A 21,463-nucleotide genomic window follows, 5' to 3' on the forward strand; every position below is an offset into this window, starting at 1 on the left:
TCACGCCTTCGGGCAGTTATTATTCATGTTACTTACATGTCCAGGGGTCTGATACAACCTCCCAGGTTCCGGTACATCTCAGCCCCTACAACTGAGGCTGCCTCCCGTCAGCTCAGGCCCTCAGTTGTGACACAGGCAGATTCCCCCTTTTAACACATAGCTGCAGGCAGATTCCCCCCTTTTACACATAGCTGCAGGCAGATTCACCCTTTTTACACATAGCGGCATGCAGATTCCCCCTTTATACACATAGCGGCAGGCAGATTCCCCCTTTTTACACATAGCGGCAGGCAGATTCCCCCTTTTTACACATAGCGGCAGGCAGTCCCAACAAAGAAAGAAAGAGACGAAAGAAAGAAAGAAAGAAAGAAAGAAAGAAAGAAAGAAAGAAAGAAAGAAGAATTATACTTACCCTCTCCGCTGGCTCAGGCTCCTCGTGCAGCTTGACGATTCCCGGGCAGTAGAGAAGGAGGAGGAGGGAGGTGGAGGAGGGAGCCGCAGCAGCGCTGTGTTATTGGTGGAGGCGCTGCTGCTGCTGCTGCCCCTCTGCTTCACTATAGGCTGTTCTCGGAAGACAGCCTATAGTGAAGCAGAGGGGCAGCAGCAGCAGCGCCTCCACCAGTAACAAAGCGCTGCTGCGGCTCCTTCCTTCACCTCCCTCCTCCTCCTCCTCCCCCCCGTGCCGCTGCTCCTCTCATCTCCAAGCGACCCTCCTCCCTCTTCGTGTGTTACAGAGGCGGCAGCGTGTCTGGTGCTGCGGCTGCTGCCCGTAGTGCCCTGGCCTGATCTGTTCGTTACGACGGGCGGCGGGAGTCGCAGGACGCAGACCCGACGGGAGCGCTGGTGTGCGGCTGCGGCATGATACAATGAGTCATTGTGACTCTTTGTAATGCCGGCGGCTGTGGGCCCTTGAGTGCGGCGGGGCCCCAGTGCAATGCACTGCCTGCCCTGCCAGTAGTTCCGCCCCTGGTGCCCCCCACTGGTGTGGGCTCCTGCAAGAGAGCCCCAGCGTCATGCAGTGGATTTGGCAGAAGCAGAGGACTCTGCTCCTGCGATCTTGAAGAGGCTTCTTGGAGTCAGCATCAGCATTCCCTTGGTGAATCCACAATGCCCTCCTATCCGAGACTGCCATGAAATTGGCCCGTGAGCACTTGTGCCCGGTGTAGGATTTTTAAATATGTGTAGTTTACTGTATGCAAGGGTTTAAAACCTTTTAGGAACTGAGATCTAAGGTGTATTACATGTAGTTTAAAAAAAACAAAAAAGGTTTATTTTATGGCAGTAGTTTCCAAACTGGGGTTCTTGCACTGGTAGCAAAGTTTGGTGGTCCAGGACCAATTAAAATTATTTATACTTTATTAAATTGGCAAAACCATTCCCTCACAACATAACTGAACCTGAGGATGACATGCTATAAACACAATTTACTTAATTTTATATTTTTTTCTGAATTTCTCAATAAAAAAAACTTTGGCCTAGGGGTGCCGTGAAACAAATTTTGATACTATTTATTTATATAGTGCTCTTTCTCCAACAGGACTCAAGGCGCTTGAGATATGGCTTCTGGAACTGAACACAGGATTCTAAATGTGGCTGTACCAAGGACCTATACAGTGGCATTACAGGTTGAGTATCCCTTATCCAAAATGCTTGGGACCAGAGGAATTTTGGATATCGGATTTTTCTGTATTTTGGAATAATTGCATACCATAACGAGATATTATGGTGATGGGACCTAAATCTAAGCACAGAATGCATTTATGTTTCATATATACCATATACACACAGCCTGAAGGTCATTTTAGCCAATATTTTTTATAACTTTGTGCATTAAACAAAGTGTGTGTACATTCACAGAATTCATTTATGTGTCATATACACCTTATACACACAGTCTGAAGTTCATTTAATACAATATTTTTAATAACTTTGAGCATTAAACAAAGTTTGTGTACACTGAGCCATCAAAAAACAAAGGTTTCACTATCTCAGTCTCACTCAAAAAAGTCCGTATTTCGGAATATTCCGTATTTCGGAATATTTGGATATGGGATACTCAACCTGTATTACTTTTTTCTGCTACTGGTTCTTTACCTATGCAAACAAGCATCTGACTTGCCTTTCCTATTGCTTGGTTACATTGCTCACCTGAAATAGTAATACTTAGATAGCTTTCCTCTTGCCATTATAATGCCCTTAATATTATAGTTAGCCTTTGTATTTTTGAGACGTGTATGATTTTGCATTTTTTGGCATTAAATGTTGCCATGTTCTTGACCATTCCTCTAGTCCAGGGGCGGAACTGCCAGAGACAACGGAGTCAGTTGCCGCCGGGCTCCAGCCCTAAAGGGGCTTCCTCCATTGCCCTCCGGCTGTTACGTGCCCTTCCTACTAAATAGACAAAGGCGCTACCAGCAGGGTCTCGCAGTTTGTACATTCCATGCCGTAACACCCTTCTTTCCACCTTTTTCAAGACCCAGCCCAGCAGCCTCGCCGCTGCCACCACCGCTAGCTGCAGCACTGCAAGCGGTGGGGTGCCCCTGCTTCTTCTCACACCACAGATAGCTGGGCAGCACTGCAACTGCCTGCCTGATTGCTCCGCCCCCTTATGGCTCCCAAGCACCTCTGCTGCCCAGTGATCCAGGAGCCTGCTGCTAGGAAGAAGTGGCCGAGCTTCAGCAAGCGAGTCTGGACACTGGCGGAGGAAGCCATGATAACCAGATAATGGGGAGTGGAGAGCCAGTTCCAAGGTAATACTTTATACAGCTGGTTGAGATCCTGGTCGGTGGATATGGATTCCAAGAAAACCCTGGAGGTGCTTCCTTTCAAGGGAGACACTCTCTTTGGAGAAGACCTCAATAAGATTGTAGCTGATCTGGCTACTGCTAAAACAGCTTGCCTACCTAGTATGACTCCTACCACGCAGAAGGCTAAAAGTACTTTCCCTTGGCCCTTTCATCCTCAAGGTAAAGCGTACCCAAGGTCAGGCATACCCAAAGCAAGCTCATGCTTCCAGACCTGCCAAGCCCAGACTGAAGCAAGCCTGGGCTGCCCATCAGCCTGCTTCCAAAACGGACAAGCCTGCCGCATGACGGTGCAGGCCTCCCTCTGGGGGATCCCAGGGTGGGGGGCCCGACTTCTAGGTTTGGCATAATTCTAAGCTAGAGAATTCTGTTTGGAGCTCACCTTGTACTTTGTGAAGAAATAATCAGCATTGTGGCTGAGCAGATACATGTAGTGTGTGACTGCAAACTGCATGGATCTGCTGCGTTGTAATGCTGATACTTTTTTTTTCAAAGTACCAATAGCTTCATATAATGTTCACAATTTTTATGCAGGATCAAATAGCTCAATAGGTAGGGTGTTTGATTAGAATTCAACAGGTTATAGGTTTGAATCCTGGGTATGGTAGTTTGAGATGTGTTATTTAATAAAGTATGTTGTTCTAACTGCCGGCATCCTATCACCTGGGATATCATACTAAATAAATGGAGTTGATCAATTTTTTTTAATTTTTTTTTTAAACTAGGGACAATTTCCAGATACTTTTCTTTATAACTGAGATTGCCCACTGGAACTTCACATCAGTTGACAACTATGCATGAGTGGGCAGTGCTTGCTCTGGATCTGCCCACCCATTTATGTGCCGTCATAAAAGAAAGCACAACTGACAGTTATCCTGGGCGTACACTACACAATTATCTGTCAGGCTATCTATCCAGTCTGGATGGATGGAATGAAAATCTGGTAATGTATAGGAGCAAATGTCAATTAACCATTTGCTCCCAAACACTAGAAAAGTGGTCAAAAATGGTCATTACACAAATTGGTTAAACCCAAAATTTAACCAATTTGTTTAGGGGACCATTTTTGTCCATTTTCTAGTGTTTGAGAGTAAATCGTTGATGGTCATTTGCTCACATAGATAACCGGATTTCTATTCCAACCAGCCAGTGTTGGAGATATGGTCTGCCAGAATGCATAATGCATACCAGAGCCATAACTAGACTTTTTGGTGCCCTGTGACAGATAATTATATGCCCCCCCCCCTCCTCCTCCTCCCCATTTTTGCAATATGGACAAAAGGCGCATGCCTTGTGGGGAAGGGGCATAACAAGATTGGTCTCAGAGAAAGCACATGAGATATGAAGATATATCTAGTATACTTGACACTCAATGGTTTGTGGTATTGCCGGGGTGCCCTCCTTAAATGCATATATAGTCACACATGGCGTGTTTGTGCAAATGGCATATCAGCAGTCAGCACTAACTGGTGACATGCCATTTGTACAAGTAAACCATGTGTGACTAATATATAAACATACTTTATTAAATAACACCTCAAGCTATCATACCCAGGATTCAAACCTATAACCTGTTGAATTCTAATCAAATACCCTACCCATTGAGCTACTTGATCCTGCATCTATTCTAACCTCCAAAAACAGATTCAGTTGCATTTTCCAGCGTGTTTTGTTTGCGCCTTTGCAAATGTCTTACATCGACAAACTTATTTAGTACTATTTTGCAAATAGGGTTACATTGTCGCAACATTGTGTTCCCTAATTGCTTGATTTTTTTAAATGCAACAATTGATAAAGACACCTGATAATTGCTCTGTGGAGTCTTATTTTGTGTCTACTTCTTATCTACATTTAATTCCCTACCTCTAATCAAGGCATTTTTAAATGCTGGGGGCTGCCAGGACGTGAGGCCTACCTAGACTTTAGATCTGAATTTGAATGTACTTGTGAACTAACTTAATTTCCTACTTCTAAATTCATTCCTAAATTCACTACTTATATTAATCCTGTAGTTGGGCATTTTGAGCCTTCAATTGTGGGCATTGTTTTGTGTCCAGACCAGCAGCTGGTGGTGTGCATTTTGCTGGAAAGGCATCGAAGACCTCCGATATGCTGCATCTCCTGATGTGTGTCTCCCTCAAGTGGCTGTCAGCAAATGCATGCTAGACACCCCATTCCAAGCTGATTGTGACATCACGGAACATGCATCATAGAACAGGCATGCTAGAATATGGGTCTTCAACCTGCGACCCTCCAGCTGCTGTGGAACTACATATACCAGCATGCCCTGCCTCAGTTTTAGCATACCTTAATAGCAAAACTGTGGCAGGGCATGCTGGGATGTGTAGTTTCACAGCAGCTGGAGGGCCACAGGATGAAGACCCATGTGCTAGAGCCAAGCCGCAGGTACATTGAATGCTAGCAAGCTGAATGTTTAAATCATTTTTGTTCCGCAGCATTCCAATGCGGAAGATTCCATGGAACCAGAGATTATTCCATTGAGAAGGACATGCTGCCTGGATGACTGCACTGTGCAAATTAAATCACGGAGGCAGTTGGCTTGTGGGTGGCTCTGGTGACTGGGTGGTTGGGTGGGCGGTGTGTCGGAGGTGGAGCACATGCAAACGAATGTGTATCATCCAGCTAGTGAGAGTGAAAACTCATGCAGGAGTGTGCCTGCTTGTCAGTGGGTTATGCACCTTGCCAGGCGTCAAATCTACATGGAGCAGCTGGAGGGGACAAGAGCAGGTTTGCAAAATATAGATAGAAGAGCATATATGCTGGCGCATTCTCCATGATTGTGTCAGCTTATGTTTTGGTGCACTGCACTTTCCTTCACTAAGTTTTAGCCATTTTGGTTAAACGCAAGTGTAGTTGCTTCTCGCCCTTTTGGCTGTGATCTTGTATCGTGGTTGAAGAGTCTTCTGGAGGGATTGTTTTCTTCATTGGCGAGAGACTGAAGATATTCCAGGATGGAAGGCTTGGGAACACTATCCGTTTTTCAGTTGTGGAAGAGTTGAAAGACCGGATTGGACTACATTCTATAGTAAAGGATATCTTTGTATTTATTAATCCTCCCTTTATATGTGTCTGTCTTTCAATAAAGCTTCGGGCTTGTGATTCCTTCACCCTCTTACACTCCACACCCATAGCCTTATTAACTGTTGTATTATTGTATTGTTTAAATGTATAGTGCAGTTCATGATTTATAGTGTAGGCTGGCCTGTGCTGTAGTTCTTGAACTGTACTATACCGACAGCATTTGTATTGTCTTTTGGCTGTGCTGCAACACGGTACTTATGTGTGTAATGTTTATGTATGTTTTTTTGCTTCTTTATGTCAATAAAGACTGCTTTTTCAATCCAATATCTGAAAACAATCAATGTTTATCTTTGATGGCAATAGAAGTGGTATGATATTTGCTGCTTTTGAAAGGCAATATCTGATATGTCCCCTATCTGGGAACCATATATTAAATGGCTTTTCAGAAAAGGGAGATGGGAGAAGAGCTTTCAGTACTTGTAGGACCAATGCTCATTTCCTATTCTAGCCTCCAAAAACAGATTCAGTTGCATTTTCCAGCGTGTTTTGGATGCGCCTTTGCAAATGTCTTACATCGACAAACTTATTTAGTACTATTTTGCAAATAGGGTTACATTGTTGCAACATTGTGTTCCCTAATTGCTTGATTTTTTAAATGCAACAATTGATAAAGACACCTGATAACTGCTCTGTGGAGTCTTATTTTGTGTCTACTTCTTATCTACATTTAATTCTCTACCTCTAATCAAGGCATTTTTAAATGCTGGGGGCTGCCAGGACGTGAGGCCTACCTAGACTTTAGATCTGAATTTGAATGTACAAAGGGAGATGGTAGAAGAGCTTTCAGTACTTGTAGGACCGATGCACATTTCCTATTCTAGCCTCCAAAAACAGATTCAGTTGCATTTTCCAGCGTGTTTTGGATGCGCCTTTGCAAATGTCTTACATCGACAAACTTATTTAGTACTATTTTGCAAATAGGGTTACATTGTTGCAACATTGTGTTCCCTAATTGCTTGATTTTTTAAATGCAACAATTGATAAAGACACCTGATAACTGCTCTGTGGAGTCTTATTTTGTGTCTACTTTTTATCTACATTTAATTCTCTACCTCTAATCAAGGCATTTTTAAGTGCTGGGGGCTGCCAGGACGTGAGGCCTACCTAGACTTTAGATCTGAATTTGAATGTACTTGTGAACTAACTTAATTTCCTACTTCTAAATTCATTCCTAAATTCACTACTTACATGAATCCTGTAGTTGGGCATTTTGGGACTTCGATTGTGGGCATTGTTTTGTGTCCAGACCAGCAGCAGGTGGTGTGCATTTGCTGGAAAGGCATCGAAGACCTCCGATATGCTGCATCTCCTGATGTGTGTCTCCCTCAAGTGGCTGTCAGCAAATGCCTGCTAGACACCCCATTCCAAGCTGATTGTGACATCACGGTACATGCATCATAGAACAGGCATGCTAGAACATGGGTCTTCAACCTGCGACCCTCCAGCTGCTGTGGAACTACACATCCCAGCATGCCCTGCCTCAGTTTTAGCATACCTTAATAGCAAAACTGTGGCAGGGCATGCTGGGATGTGTAGTTTCACAGCAGCTGGAGGGCCACAGGATGAAGACCCATGTGCTAAAGCCAAGCCGCAGGTACATTGAATGCTAGCAAGCTGAATATTTAAATCCTTTTTATTCCGCAGCATTCCAATGTGGAAGATTCCATGGAACCAGAGATCCTTCCATTGAGAAGGACATGCTGCCTGGATGACTACACTGTGCAAATTAAATCACGGAGCCAGTTGGCTTGTGGGTGGCTCTGGTCACTGGGTGGTTGGGTGGGTGGTGTGTCAGAGGTGGAGCACATGCAAATGATTGTGTATCATCCAGCTAGTGAGAGAGAAAACTCATGCAGGAGTGTGCCTGCTTGTCAGTGGGTTATGCACCTTTCCAGACGTCAAATCTACATGAAGCAGCTGGAGAGGACAAGAGCAGGTTTGCAAAATATAGACAGAAGAGCTCTCCAGCCTAGTTTGCTGTCTGTTTCCACTTCTCTTTTCTTGAGCCGCTCCCTTCTATGCCCTTGCGCACTATCCTGACTTCTCCCATCTGCTTACTTTGTGCCTTCCAACGCACAATGCGAACTACAGGTAGTGCTGCAGGGCCCACACCCTTTTACTTGCCATACAGAGCAGCTCTGGAGCTGTTACAGTGCCCAGCTTCTGCAAGAAATCAGCTTGAATGCTTCAGGGGCTGGGGCATAGCCAACATGAGCCCCACACCGAAGGAGGGTGGAGGTGTTTAATGCGAACTAGGGGTCATCCAAGCGCCGCAAAAGGCCGCCATGCCCTGCACGCCCCTTTTCTCTTTTCATATGCAGACGAGGGTTGAAGCCAACTTTGACCCACTGCTTGGATGACATCACCATATGCAAATCCATCTGCTGCAGGCCTTCCCCCAGGAATGCTTGCACTAGTTGTTGCATTTGGTTTGTTGTTTGGGGGTGCTTCAGTATTAGGCAGCCTTCTGCCCTCCCATGTTCTTCTGAAAATATGTGTTCTCCCTGCAGTTGTTGTCCCCAGATGAGAGTTCCCTTGTGCTGCCTCAGTTGAATCTTCTTAACTTGACAGAGATGTGCCTGAGCAGCGGCCCTCCCCAGCAATATCCCAAATCATACTTATTTTGCATAGGAGATACCATGGTCATGAAGATTGTTCTCCCAGGGTGAGGTTCATTCATTGCATTCTGGGTATGCTGACCCCTGTGATTTCCCCAAATGTGGGAAACTTGACTGCATTATTTGTGGTAGTGGGGGACTGTGTTTGTGCTTTCCTCTGGTCAGCTCTGGTAAAAGTCAGATTTCTTTGTCTCAGATCTTCCTCTAGCCTTGTTCTTCTTTCGAGAGTTCCCTTGTGCTGATTCAGTTGGATCTCCTTCACTTGACAGGGGGGTGCCCAAGCAGCGACCCTCCCCAGCTCTAGCCCAACTCCTACTTACCTGCCAGGTGAGATACTATGATCATGAAGGTGCTTCTCTCAGGGCAAGGCTCACCCATTGCACTCTGGGTGTGCTGCCCCTGTGATTTCCCCAAATGTGGGAAACTTGACTGCATAATTTGTGTTTCCACTTGTCGGCTTTCATATAATTCAGATCTCTTTGTCTCAGGTCTCTCTCCAGCCTAGTTTGCAGTCTGTTTCCACTTCTTTTTTTTTGAGCCCCTCCCTTCTATACCCTTGTGCACTATCCTGATTTCTCCTCCTGTCTGCTTACTTTGTGCCTTCCAATGCACAATGCAAACTACAGGTAGTGCTGCAGGGCCCACAAACTTTTACTTGCATTACAGAGCAGCTCTGGAGCTGTTACAGTGCCAAGCTGCTGCAAGAAATCAGCTTGAATGCTTCAGGGGCTGGGGCATTGCCAACATGAGCCCCACACCGAAGGAGGGTGGGGTGTTTAATGCGAACTAAGGGTCATCCAAGCGCCGCAAAAGGCCGCCATTCCCTGCATACCCCTTTTCTCTTTTCATATGCAGATGAGGGTTCCAGCCAACTTTGGCCCACTGCTTGGATGACATCACTGTATGCAAATCCGTCTTCTGCAGACCTTCCCCCAGGAATGCTTGTACTAGTTGTTGCATTTGGTTTGTTGTTTGGGGGTGCTTCAGTATTAGGCAGCCTTCTGCCCTCCCATGTTCATCTGAAAATATGTGTTCTCCCTGCAGTTGTTGTCCCCAGATGAGAGTTCCCTTGTGCTGCCTCAGTTGAATCTCCTTAACTTGACAGAGATGTGCCTGAGCAGCGGCCCTCCCCAGCCCTCCCCAGCCCTATCCCAAATCATACTTATTTTGCATAGGAGATATCATGGTAATGAAGACTGTTATCCCAGGGTGAGGTTCATTCATTGCATTCTGGGTATGCTGACCCCTGTGATTTCCCCAAATGTGGGAAACTCGACTTCATTATTTGTGGTAGTGGGGGACTGTGTTTGTGCTTTCCTCTGGTCAGCTCTGGTAAAAGTCAGATTTATTTGTCTCAGATCTTCCTCTAGCCTTGTTCTTCTTTCGAGAGTTCCATTGTGCTGACTCAGTTGGATCTCCTTCACTTGACAGGGAAGTGCCCGAGCAGCGACCCTACCCAGCTCTAGCCCAACTCCTACTTACCTGCCAGGTGAGATACTATGATCATGAAGGTGCTTCTCCCAGGGCAAGGCTCACCCATTGCACTCTGGGTGTGCTGCTCTTGCGATTTCCCCAAATGTGGGAAACTTGACTGCATAATTTGTGTTTCCCCTGGTCGGCTCTCGTATAATTCAGATCTCTTTGTCTCAGGTCTCTCTCCAGCCTAGTTTGCTGTCTGTTTCCACTTCTCTTTTCTTGAGCCGCTCCCTTCTATGCCCTTGCGCACTATCCTGACTTCTCCCGTCTGCTTACTTTGTGCCTTCCAACGCACAATGCAAACTACAGGTAGTGCTGCTGGGCCCACGCCCTTTTACATGCTTTACAGAGCAGCTCTGGAGCTGTTACAGTGCCCAGCTGCTGCAAGAAATCAGCTTGAATGCTTCAGGGGCTGGGGCATAGCCAACATGAGCCCCACACCGAAGGAGGGTGGAGGTGTTTAATGTGAATTAGGGGTCATCCAAGCGCCGCAAAAGGCCGCCATGCCCTGCACATCCCTTTTTTCTTTTCATATGCAGACGAGGGTTGAAGCCAACTTTGACCCACTGCTTGGATGACATCACCATATGCAAATCCATCTGCTGCAGGCCTTCCCCCAGGAATGCTTGCACTAGTTGTTGCATTTGGTTTGTTGTTTGGGGGTGCTTCAGTATAAGGCAGCCTTCTGCCCTCCCATGTTCATCTGAAAATATGTGTTCTCCCTGCAGTTGTTGTCCCCAGATGAGAGTTCCCTTGTGCTGCCTCAGTTGAATCTCCTTTACTTGACAGAGATGTGCCTGAGCAGCGGCCCTCCCCAGCTCTATCCCAAATCATACTTATTTTGCATAGGAGATACCATGGTCATGAAGATTGTTCTCCCAGGTTGAGGTTCATTCATTGCATTCTGGGTATGCTGACCCCTGTGATTTCCCCAAATGTGGGAAACTTGACTGCATTATTTGTGGTAGTGGGGGACTGTGTTTGTGCTTTCCTCTGGTCAGCTCTGGTAAAAGTCAGATTTCTTTGTCTCAGATCTTCCTCTAGCCTTGTTCTTCTTTCGAGAGTTCCCTTGTGCTGCATCAGTTGGATCTCCTTCACTTGACAGGGGGGTGCCCGAGCTGCGACCCTCCCCAGCTCTAGCCCAACTCCTACTTACCTGCCAGGTGAGATACTATGATCATGTAGGTGCTTCTCCCAGGGCAAGGCTCACCCATTGCACTCTGGGTGTGCTGCCCCTGTGATTTCCCCAAATGTGGGAAACTTGACTGCATAATTTGTGTTTCCTCTGGTCGGCTCTCGTATAATTCAGATCTCTTTGTCTCAGGTCTCTCTCCAGCCTAGTTTGCTGTCTGTTTCCACTTCTCTTTTCTTGAGCCGCTCCCTTCTATGCCCTTGCGCACTATTCTGACCTCTCCTGTCTGCTTACTTTGTGCCTTCCAACGCACAATGCAAACAACAGGTAGTGCTGCAGGGCCCACACCCTTTTACATGCTTTACAGAGCAGCTCTGGAGCTGTTACAGTGCCCAGCTGCTGCAAGAAATCAGCTTGAATGCTTCAGGGGCTGGGGCATAGCCATCATGAGCCCCACACCGAAGGAGGGTGGAGGTGTTTAATGCGAACTAGGGGTCATCCAAGCACCGCAAAAGGCCGCCATGCCCTGCATGCCAATTTTATCTTTTCATATGCAGACGAGGGTTGAAGCCAACTTTGACCCACTGCTTGGATGACATCACCATATGCAAATCCATCTGCTGCAGGCCTTCCCCCAGGAATGCTTGCACTAGTTGTTGCATTTGGTTTGTTGTTTGGGGGTGCTTCAGTATTAAGCAGCCTTCTGCCCTCCCATGTTCATCTGAAAATATGTGTTCTCCCTGCAGTTGTTGTCCCCAGATGAGAGTTCCCTTGTGCTGCCTCAGTTGAATCTCCTTTACTTGACAGAGATGTGCCTGAGCAGTGGCCCTCCCCAGCCCTATCCCAAATCATACTTATTGTGCATAGGCGATACCATGGTCATGAAGATTGTTCTCTCAGGGTGAGGTTTATTCATTGCATTCTGGGTATGCTGACCCCTGTGATTTCCCTAAATGTGGGAAACTCGACTGCATTATTTGTGGTAGTGCTTTCCTCTGGTCAGCTCTGGTAAAAGTCAGATTTCTTTGTCTCAGATTTTCCTCTAGCCTTGTTCTTCTTTCGAGAGTTCCCTTGTGCTGCCTCAGTTGGATCTCCTTCACTTGACAGGGGGGTGCCCGAGCAGCGACCCTCCCCAGCTCTAGCCCAACTCCTACTTACCTGCCAGGTGAGATACTATGATCATGAAGTTGCTTCTCCCTGGGCAAGGATCACCCATTGCACTCTGGGTGTGCTGCCCCTGTGATTTCCCCAAATGTGGGAAACTTGACTGCGTAATTTGTGTTTCCCCTGGTCGGCTCTCATATAATTCAGATCTCTTTGTCTCAGGTCTCTCTCCAGCCTAGTTTACTGTCTGTTTCCACTTCTTTTTTCTTGAGCCCCTCCCTTCTATACCCGTGTGCACTATCCTGACTTCTCCTCCCGTCTGCTTACTTTGTGCCTTACAATGCACAATGCAAACTACAGGTAGTGCTGCAGGGCCCACACCCTTTTACTTGCCTTACAGAGCAGCTCTGGAGCTGTTACAGTGCCCAGCTGCTGCAAGAAATCAGCTTGAATGCTTCAGGGGCTGGGGCATGGCCAACATGAGCCCCACACAGAAGGAGGGTGGGGGTATTTAATGCGAACTAGGGGTCATCCAAGCGCCGCAAAAGGCCGCCATGCCCTGCATACCCCTTTTCTCTTTTCATATGCAGATGAGGGTTCCAGCCAACTTTGGCCCACTGCTTGGATGACATCACCGTATGCAAATCCGTCTTCTGCAGACCTTCCCCCAGGAATGCTTGTACTAGTTGTTGCATTTGGTTTGTTGTTTGGGGGTGCTTCAGTATTAGGCAGCCTTCTGCCCTCCCATGTTCATCTGAAAATATGTGTTCTCCCTGCAGTTGTTGTCCCCAGATGAGAGTTCCCTTGTGCTGCCTCAGTTGAATCTCCTTTACTTGACAGAGATGTGCCTGAGCAGCGGCCCTCCCCAGCCCTATCCCAAATCATACTTATTTTGCATAGGAGATACCATGGTCATGAAGATTGTTCTCCCAGGGTGAGGTTCATTCATTGCATTCTGGGTATGCTGACCCCTGTGATTTCCACAAATGTGGGAAACTCGACAGCATTATTTGTGGTAGTGGGGGGCTGTGTTTGTGCTTTCCTCTGGACAGCTCTGGTAAAAGTCAGATTTCTTTGTCTCAGATTTTCCTCTAGCCTTGTTCTTCTTTCGAGAGTTCACTTGTGCTGCCTCAGTTGGATCTCCTTCACTTGACAGGGGGCTGCCCGAGCAGCGACCCTCCCCAGCTCTAGCACATGTAAGTTTGTTTTTATTTTACTACATTGTGGTTTTTGGCTCTATACCATGTAATGCATGTCTTTTAACAGTAGTCAAGTCTTCCAATGTGCTTGTTAGTGAAACCCAATACATAGCTTTATTTTATTTTGTTTCTTCAAATATTGAATGCATATGTCTTATAACTTTTTTTTTCAATATGTAAACATTTTTATTATAAGATTTTCAATGACACAAGTACATCCAAGTTGCAGATTATGGGTTGTGAAGGACAAATCAACCATATAAACAATTTAAGCAATTTAAATTGCATGCAGGTAGTAGAATATCAAACTCCTTGGATGAGAGTTGGTCGTAATAAACTAGGATAGAAAAGAATAAAGTAGAAAATAAGATTTTAAACCTACCGGTAAATCTTTTTCTCGTAGTCCGTAGAGGGTGTTGGGGACTCCGAAAGGACCATGGGGATAGACGGGCTCCGCAGGAGACATGGGCACTTTAAGAAAGACTTTAGTTCTGGGTGTGCACTGGCTCCTCCCTCTATGCGCCTCTATGCCACAGTTAGAGAAACTGTGCCCAGAGGAGACTGACAGTATGAGGAAAGGATTTTGTTAATCCAGGGCAAGATTCATACCAGCCACACCAATCACACCGTATAACTTGTGATAAACTACCCAGTTATGAGTACGAAAAAACAACATACTGTAGCATCAGTGCAGGACCGATGCAACTATAACATAACCCTTATTGAAGCAATAACTATATACAAGTATTGCAGAAGTAGTCCGCACTTGGGACGGGCGCCCAGCATCCTCTACGGACTACGAGAAAAAGATTTACCGGTAGGTTTAAAATCTTATTTTCTCTAACGTCCTAGAGGATGCTGGGGACTCCGTAAGGACCATGGGGATTATACCAAAGCTCCAAAACGGGCGGGAGAGTGCGGATGACTCTGCAGCACCGATTGAGCAAACATGAGTTCCTCCTCAGCCAGGGTATCAAACTTATAGTATTTTGAAAAGGTGTAGTGCCGAGACCCCTCGGGCAGCCGCCCAAGAAGAGCCCACTTTCCTCGTGGAATGGGCCTAGACCGATTTCGGTAACTGCAATCCAGCCATAGAATGCGCTTGCTGAATCGTGTTACAAATCCAGCGAGCAATAGCCTGCTTTGAAGCAGGGGCACCAATCTTGTTGGTTGCATACAGGACAAACAGCGCTTCAGTTTTCCTGACTCTAGCCGTCCTGGCCACGTAAATTTTCAAAGCCCTGACCACATCAAGTAACTCGGAATCCTCCAAGTCACGCGTAGCCAAAGGCACCACAATAGGTTGGTTCATATGAAAACATGAGACCACTTTTGGTAGGAATTGAGGATGGGTCCGCAATTCCGCTCTATCCACATGGAACACCAAATATGGGCTTTTATGTGACAAAGCCGCTAATTCCGACACTCGCCTAGCCGAAGCCAAGGCTAATAACATGACCACCTTCCACGTGAGATATGTTAACTCCACCGTTTTAAATAGCGAGCAATCAACTCAGAATGACCCCCATAGTGTATTGCAAAAAAATATCTGTAAATCCAATGGTACCGTAAGTGCGGTATATACTCGCACTTCTTTGCGGGGCGAGAACATCTCCCCTAAGTGAAGTCAGCCCTATGAATAGAGTTTGTGTGATCCCTGTGCAGCAGTCACAGAAAGCGTTCATCTCTGCAGTTTGTCACTCAAATTACATTGTTGCATTTTTTCTAGAAGTGGATCTGAGAGCTGTTACCCGCAGACCAGCTACAATAATTATCCTGGGATAGTGCGCAAGGGCATAGAAGGGAGCGGCTCAAGAAAAGAGAAGTGGAAACAGACAGCAAACTAGGCTGGAGAGAGACCTGAGACAAAGAGATCTGAATTATACGAGAGCCGACCAGGGGAAACACAAATTATGCAGTCAAGTTTCCCACATTTGGGGAAATCGCAGGAGCAGCACACCCAGAGTGCAATGGGTGAGCCTTGCCCTGGGAGAAGCACCTTCATGATCATAGTATCTCACCTGGCAGGTAAGTAGGAGTTGGGCTAGAGCTGGGGAGGGTCGTTGCTCGGGCACCCCCCTGTCAAGTGAAGGAGATCCAACTGAGGCAGCACAAGGAAACTCTCGAAAGAAGAACAAGGCTAGAGGAAGATCTGAGACAAAGAAATCTGACTTTTACCAGAGCTGACCAGAGGAAAGCACAAACACAGTCCCCCACTACCACAAATAATGCTGTCAAGTTTCCCACATTTGGGGAAATCACAGGGGTCAGCATACCCAGAATGCAATGAATGAACCTCACCCTGGGAGAACAATCTTCATGACCATGGTATCTCCTATGCAAAATAAGTATGATTTGGGATAGGGCTGGGGAGGGCCGCTGCTCAGGCACATCTCTGTCAAGTAAAGGAGATTCAACTGAGGCAGCACAAGGGAACTCTCATCTGGGGACAACAACTGCAGGGAGAACACATATTTTCAGATGAACATGGGAGGGCAGAAGGCTACCTAATACTGAAGCACCCCCAAACAACAAACAAAATGCAACAACTAGTGCAAGCATTCCTGGGGGAAGGCCTGCAGCAGATGGATTTGCATATGGTGATGTCATCCAAGCAGTGGGTCAAAGTTGGCTTCAACCCTCGTCTGCATATGAAAAGAGAAAAGGGGCGTTCAGGGCATGGCGGCCTTTTGCAGCGCTTGGATGACCCCTAGTTCGCATTAAACACCTCCACCCTACTTCGGTGTGGGGCTCATGTTGGCTATGCCCCAGCCCCTGAAGCATTCAAGCTGATTACTTGCAGCAGCTGGGCACTGTAATAGCTCCAGAGCTGCTCTGTAAGGCAACTAAAAGGGTGTGGGCCCTGCAGCAATACCTGTAGTTCGCATTGTGCGTTGGAAGGCACAAAGTAAGCAGACAGGAGAAGTCAGAATAGTGGAGATAAGAAGTAGACGCAAAATAAGACTCCACAGAGCAGTTATCAGGTGTCTTTATCAATTGTTGCATTTAAAAAATCAAGCAATTAGGGAACACAATGTTGCAACAATGTAACCCTATTTGCAAAATAGTACTAAATAAGTTTGTCGATGTAAGACATTTGCAAAGGCGCATCCAAAACACGCTGGAAAATGCAACTGAATCTGTTTTTGGAGGCTAGAATAGGAAATGAGCATCGGTCCTACAAGTACTGAAAGCTCTTCTCCCATCTCCCTTTTCTGAAAAGCCATTTAATATATGGTTCCCAGATAGGGGACATATCAGATATTGCCTTTCAAAAGCAGCAAATATCATACCACTTCTATTGCCATCAAAGATAAACATTGATTGTTTTCAGATATTGGATTGAAAAAGCAGTCTTTATTGACATAAAGAAGCAAAAAAACATACATAAACATTACACACATAAGTACCGTTTTGCAGCACAGCCAAAACACAATACAAATGCTGTCGGTATAGTACAGTTCAAGAACTACAGCACAGGCCAGCCTACACTATAAATCATGAACTGCACTATACATTTAAACAATACAATAATACAACAGTTAATAAGGCTATGTGTGTGGAGTGTAAGAGGGTGAGGGAATCACAAGCCCGAAGCTTTATTGAAAGACAGACACATATAAAGGGAGGATTAATAAATACAAAGATATCCTTTACTATAGAATGTAGTCCAATCCGGTCTTTCAACTCTTCCACAACTGAAAAACGGATAGTGTTCCCAAGCCTTCCATCCTGGAATATCTTCAGTCTCTCGCCAATGAAGAAAACAATCCCTCCAGCAGACTCTTCAACCACGATACAAGATCACAGCCAAAAGGGCGAGAAGCAACTACACTTGCATTTAACCAAAATGGCTAAAACTTAGTGAAGGAAAGTGCAGTGCACCAAAACATAAGCTGACACAATCATGGAGAATGCGCCAGCATATATGCTCTTCTATCTATATTTTGCAAACCTGCTCTTGTCCCCTCCAGCTGCTCCATGTAGATTTGACACCTGGCAAGGTGCATAACCCACTGACAAGCAGGCACACTCCTGCATGAGTTTTCACTCTCACTAGCTGGATGATACACATTCATTTGCATGTGCTCCACCTCCGACACACCGCCCACCCAACCACCCAGTCACCAGAGCCACCCACAAGCCAACTGGCTCCGTGATTTAATTTGCACAGTGCAGTCATCCAGGCAGCATGTCCTTCTCAATGGAATAATCTCTGGTTCCATGGAATCTTCCGCATTGGAATGCTGCGGAACAAAAATGATTTAAACATTCAGCTTGCTAGCATTCAATGTACCTGCGGCTTGGCTCTAGCACATGGGTCTTCATCCTGTGGCCCTCCAGCTGCTGTGAAACTACACATCCCAGCATGCCCTGCCACAGTTTTGCTATTAAGGTATGCTAAAACTGAGGCAGGGCATGCTGGTATATGTAGTTCCACAGCAGCTGGAGGGTCGCAGGTTGAAGACCAATATTCTAGCATGCCTGTTCTATGATGCATGTTCCGTGATGTCACAATCAGCTTGGAATGGGGTGTCTAGCATGCATTTGCTGACAGCCACTTGAGGGAGACACACATCAGGAGATGCAGCATATCGGAGGTCTTCGATGCCTTTCCAGCAAAATGCACACCACCAGCTGCTGGTCTGGACACAAAACAATGCCCACAATTGAAGGCTCAAAATGCCCAACTACAGGATTAATATAAGTAGTGAATTTAGGAATGAATTTAGAAGTAGGAAATTAAGTTAGTTCACAAGTACATTCAAATTCAGATCTAAAGTCTAGGTAGGCCTCACGTCCTGGCAGCCCCCAGCATTTAAAAATGCCTTGATTAGAGGTAGGGAATTAAATGTAGATAAGAAGTAGACACAAAATAAGACTCCACAGAGCAATTATCAGGTGTCTTTATCAATTGTTGCATTTAAAAAAATCAAGCAATTAGGGAACACAATGTTGCGACAATGTAACCCTATTTGCAAAATAGTACTAAATAAGTTTGTCGATGTAAGACATTTGCAAAGGCGCAAACAAAACACGCTGGAAAATGCAACTGAATCTGTTTTTGGAGGCTAGAATAGGAAATGAGCATCGGTCCTACAAGTACTGAAAGCTCTTCTCCCATCTCCCTTTTCTGAAAAGCCATTTAATATATGGTTCCCAGATAGGGGACATATCAGATATTGCCTTTCAAAAGCAGCAAATATCATACCACTTCTATTGCCATCAAAGATAAACATTGATTGTTTTCAGATATTGGATTGAAAAAGCAGTCTTTATTGACATAAAGAAGCAAAAAAACATACATAAACATTACACACATAAGTACCGTTTTGCAGCACAGCCAAAACACAATACAAATGCTGTCGGTATAGTACAGTTCAAGAACTACAGCACAGGCCAGCCTACACTATAAATCATGAACTGCACTATACATTTAAACAATACAATAATACAACAGTTAATAAGGCTATGTGTGTGGAGTGTAAGAGGGTGAGGGAATCACAAGCCCGAAGCTTTATTGAAAGACAGACACATATAAAGGGAGGATTAATAAATACAAAGATATCCTTTACTATAGAATGTAGTCCAATCCGGTCTTTCAACTCTTCCACAACTGAAAAACGGATAGTGTTCCCAAGCCTTCCATCCTGGAATATCTTCAGTCTCTCGCCAATGAAGAAAACAATCCCTCCAGCAGACTCTTCAACCACGATACAAGATCACAGCCAAAAGGGCGAGAAGCAACTACACTTGCATTTAACCAAAATGGCTAAAACTTAGTGAAGGAAAGTGCAGTGCACCAAAACATAAGCTGACACAATCATGGAGAATGCGCCAGCATATATGCTCTTCTATCTATATTTTGCAAACCTGCTCTTGTCCCCTCCAGCTGCTCCATGTAGATTTGACACCTGGCAAGGTGCATAACCCACTGACAAGCAGGCACACTCCTGCATGAGTTTTCACTCTCACTAGCTGGATGATACACATTCATTTGCATGTGCTCCACCTCCGACACACCGCCCACCCAACCACCCAGTCACCAGAGCCACCCACAAGCCAACTGGCTCCGTGATTTAATTTGCACAGTGCAGTCATCCAGGCAGCATGTCCTTCTCAATGGAATAATCTCTGGTTCCATGGAATCTTCCGCATTGGAATGCTGCGGAACAAAAATGATTTAAACATTCAGCTTGCTAGCATTCAATGTACCTGCGGCTTGGCTCTAGCACATGGGTCTTCATCCTGTGGCCCTCCAGCTGCTGTGAAACTACACATCCCAGCATGCCCTGCCACAGTTTTGCTATTAAGGTATGCTAAAACTGAGGCAGGGCATGCTGGTATATGTAGTTCCACAGCAGCTGGAGGGTCGCAGGTTGAAGACCAATATTCTAGCATGCCTGTTCTATGATGCATGTTCCGTGATGTCACAATCAGCTTGGAATGGGGTGTCTAGCATGCATTTGCTGACAGCCACTTGAGGGAGACACACATCAGGAGATGCAGCATATCGGAGGTCTTCGATGCCTTTCCAGCAAATGCACACCACCAGCTGCTGGTTTGGACACAAAACAATGCCCACAATTGAAGGCTCAAAATGCCCAACTACAGGATTAATGTAAGTAGTGAATTTAGGAATGAATTTAGAAGTAGGAAATTAAGTTAGTTCACAAGTACATTCAAACTCAGATCTAAAGTCTAGGTAGGCCTCACGTCCTGGCAGCCCCCAGCATTTAAAAATGCCTTGATTAGAGGTAGGGAATTAAATGTAGATAAGAAGTAGACACAAAATAAGACTCCACAGAGCAATTATCAGGTGTCTTTATCAATTGTTGCATTTAAAAAAATCAAGCAATTAGGGAACACAATGTTGCGACAATGTAACCCTATTTGCAAAATAGTACTAAATAAGTTTGTCGATGTAAGACATTTGCAAAGGCGCAAACAAAACACGCTGGAAAATGCAACTGAATCTGTTTTTGGAGGTTAGAATAGATGCAGGATCAAGTAGCTCAATGGGTAGGGTATTTGATTAGAATTCAACAGGTTATAGGTTTGAATCCTGGGTATGATAGTTTGAGGTGTTATTTAATAAAGTATGTTTATATACTAGTCACACATGGCTTACTTGTACAAATGGCATGTCACCAGTTAGTGCTGACTGCTGATATGCCATTTGCACAAACACGCCATGTGTGACTGTATATGCATTTAAGGAGGGCACCCCGGCAATACCACAAACCATTGAGTGTCAAGTATACTAGATATATCTTCATATCTCATGTGCTTTCTCTGAGACCAATCTTGTTATGCCCCTTCCCCACAAGGCATGCGCCTTTTGTCCATATTGCAAAAATGGGGAGGGGGGGGGGCATATAATTATCTGTCACAGGGCACCAAAAAGTCTAGTTATGGCTCTGGTATGCATTATGTAATCTGGCAGACCATATCTCCAACACTGGCTGGTTGGAATAGAAATCCAGTTATCTATGTGAGCAAATGACTATCAACGATTTACTCTCAAACACTAGAAAATGGACAAAAATGGTCCCCTAAACAAATTGGTTAAATTTTGGGTTTAACCAATTTGTGTAATGACCATTTTTGACCACTTTTCTAGTGTTTGGGAGCAAATGGTTAATTGACATTTGCTCCTATACATTACCAGATTTTCATTCCATCCATCCAGACTGGATAGATAGCCTGACAGATAATTGTGTAGTGTACGCCCAGGATAACTGTCAGTTGTGCTTTCTTTTATGACGGCACATAAATGGGTGGGCAGATCCAGAGCAAGCACTGCCCACTCATGCATAGTTGTCAACTGATGTGAAGTTCCAGGGGGCAATCTCAGTTATAAAGAAAAGTATCTGGAAATTGTCCCTAGTTTAAAAAAAAAATTAAAAAAAATTGATCAACTCCATTTATTTAGTATGATATCCCAGGTGATAGGATGCCGGCAGTCAGAACAACATACTTTATTAAATAACACATCTCAAACTACCATACCCAGGATTCAAACCT

At 45.3% G+C, this 21,463-nt stretch overlaps 8 non-coding genes and 3 pseudogenes across 8 annotated transcripts; 9 read left to right on the plus strand and 2 right to left on the minus strand.

The window, feature by feature from the left end:
* The first annotated feature begins 8,520 nt into the window (after positions 1-8,520).
* On the plus strand, positions 8,521-8,684 carry LOC134950530 (U1 spliceosomal RNA). The gene has a single exon (XR_010183433.1). It is a non-coding gene; the product is annotated as a U1 spliceosomal RNA (small nuclear RNA).
* Positions 8,685-8,836: 152 nt separating this feature from the next.
* LOC134952350 (U1 spliceosomal RNA) lies at positions 8,837-8,972 on the plus strand (annotated as a pseudogene).
* A 710-nt stretch (positions 8,973-9,682) lies between these two features.
* LOC134951883 (U1 spliceosomal RNA) lies at positions 9,683-9,846 on the plus strand. Its single transcript, XR_010184540.1, has one exon. It is a non-coding gene; the product is annotated as a U1 spliceosomal RNA (small nuclear RNA).
* Positions 9,847-9,998: 152 nt separating this feature from the next.
* Positions 9,999-10,161, plus strand: LOC134952286 (U1 spliceosomal RNA). Its single transcript, XR_010184844.1, has one exon. It is a non-coding gene; the product is annotated as a U1 spliceosomal RNA (small nuclear RNA).
* A 671-nt stretch (positions 10,162-10,832) lies between these two features.
* Positions 10,833-10,996, plus strand: LOC134951097 (U1 spliceosomal RNA). The gene has a single exon (XR_010183899.1). It is a non-coding gene; the product is annotated as a U1 spliceosomal RNA (small nuclear RNA).
* A 152-nt stretch (positions 10,997-11,148) lies between these two features.
* Positions 11,149-11,311, plus strand: LOC134952316 (U1 spliceosomal RNA). The gene has a single exon (XR_010184868.1). It is a non-coding gene; the product is annotated as a U1 spliceosomal RNA (small nuclear RNA).
* A 671-nt stretch (positions 11,312-11,982) lies between these two features.
* LOC134952829 (U1 spliceosomal RNA) lies at positions 11,983-12,137 on the plus strand (annotated as a pseudogene).
* A 145-nt stretch (positions 12,138-12,282) lies between these two features.
* On the plus strand, positions 12,283-12,424 carry LOC134953311 (U1 spliceosomal RNA; annotated as a pseudogene).
* Positions 12,425-13,119: 695 nt separating this feature from the next.
* Positions 13,120-13,283, plus strand: LOC134951569 (U1 spliceosomal RNA). The gene has a single exon (XR_010184286.1). It is a non-coding gene; the product is annotated as a U1 spliceosomal RNA (small nuclear RNA).
* Positions 13,284-15,308: 2,025 nt separating this feature from the next.
* LOC134952032 (U1 spliceosomal RNA) lies at positions 15,309-15,471 on the minus strand. Its single transcript, XR_010184654.1, has one exon. It is a non-coding gene; the product is annotated as a U1 spliceosomal RNA (small nuclear RNA).
* A 152-nt stretch (positions 15,472-15,623) lies between these two features.
* LOC134950958 (U1 spliceosomal RNA) lies at positions 15,624-15,787 on the minus strand. Its single transcript, XR_010183785.1, has one exon. It is a non-coding gene; the product is annotated as a U1 spliceosomal RNA (small nuclear RNA).
* Between the last annotated feature and the right edge of the window lie 5,676 nt (positions 15,788-21,463).

Source organism: Pseudophryne corroboree, chromosome 8 (genome assembly GCF_028390025.1).
Source record: "Pseudophryne corroboree isolate aPseCor3 chromosome 8, aPseCor3.hap2, whole genome shotgun sequence".
NCBI lineage: Eukaryota > Metazoa > Chordata > Amphibia > Anura > Myobatrachidae > Pseudophryne > Pseudophryne corroboree.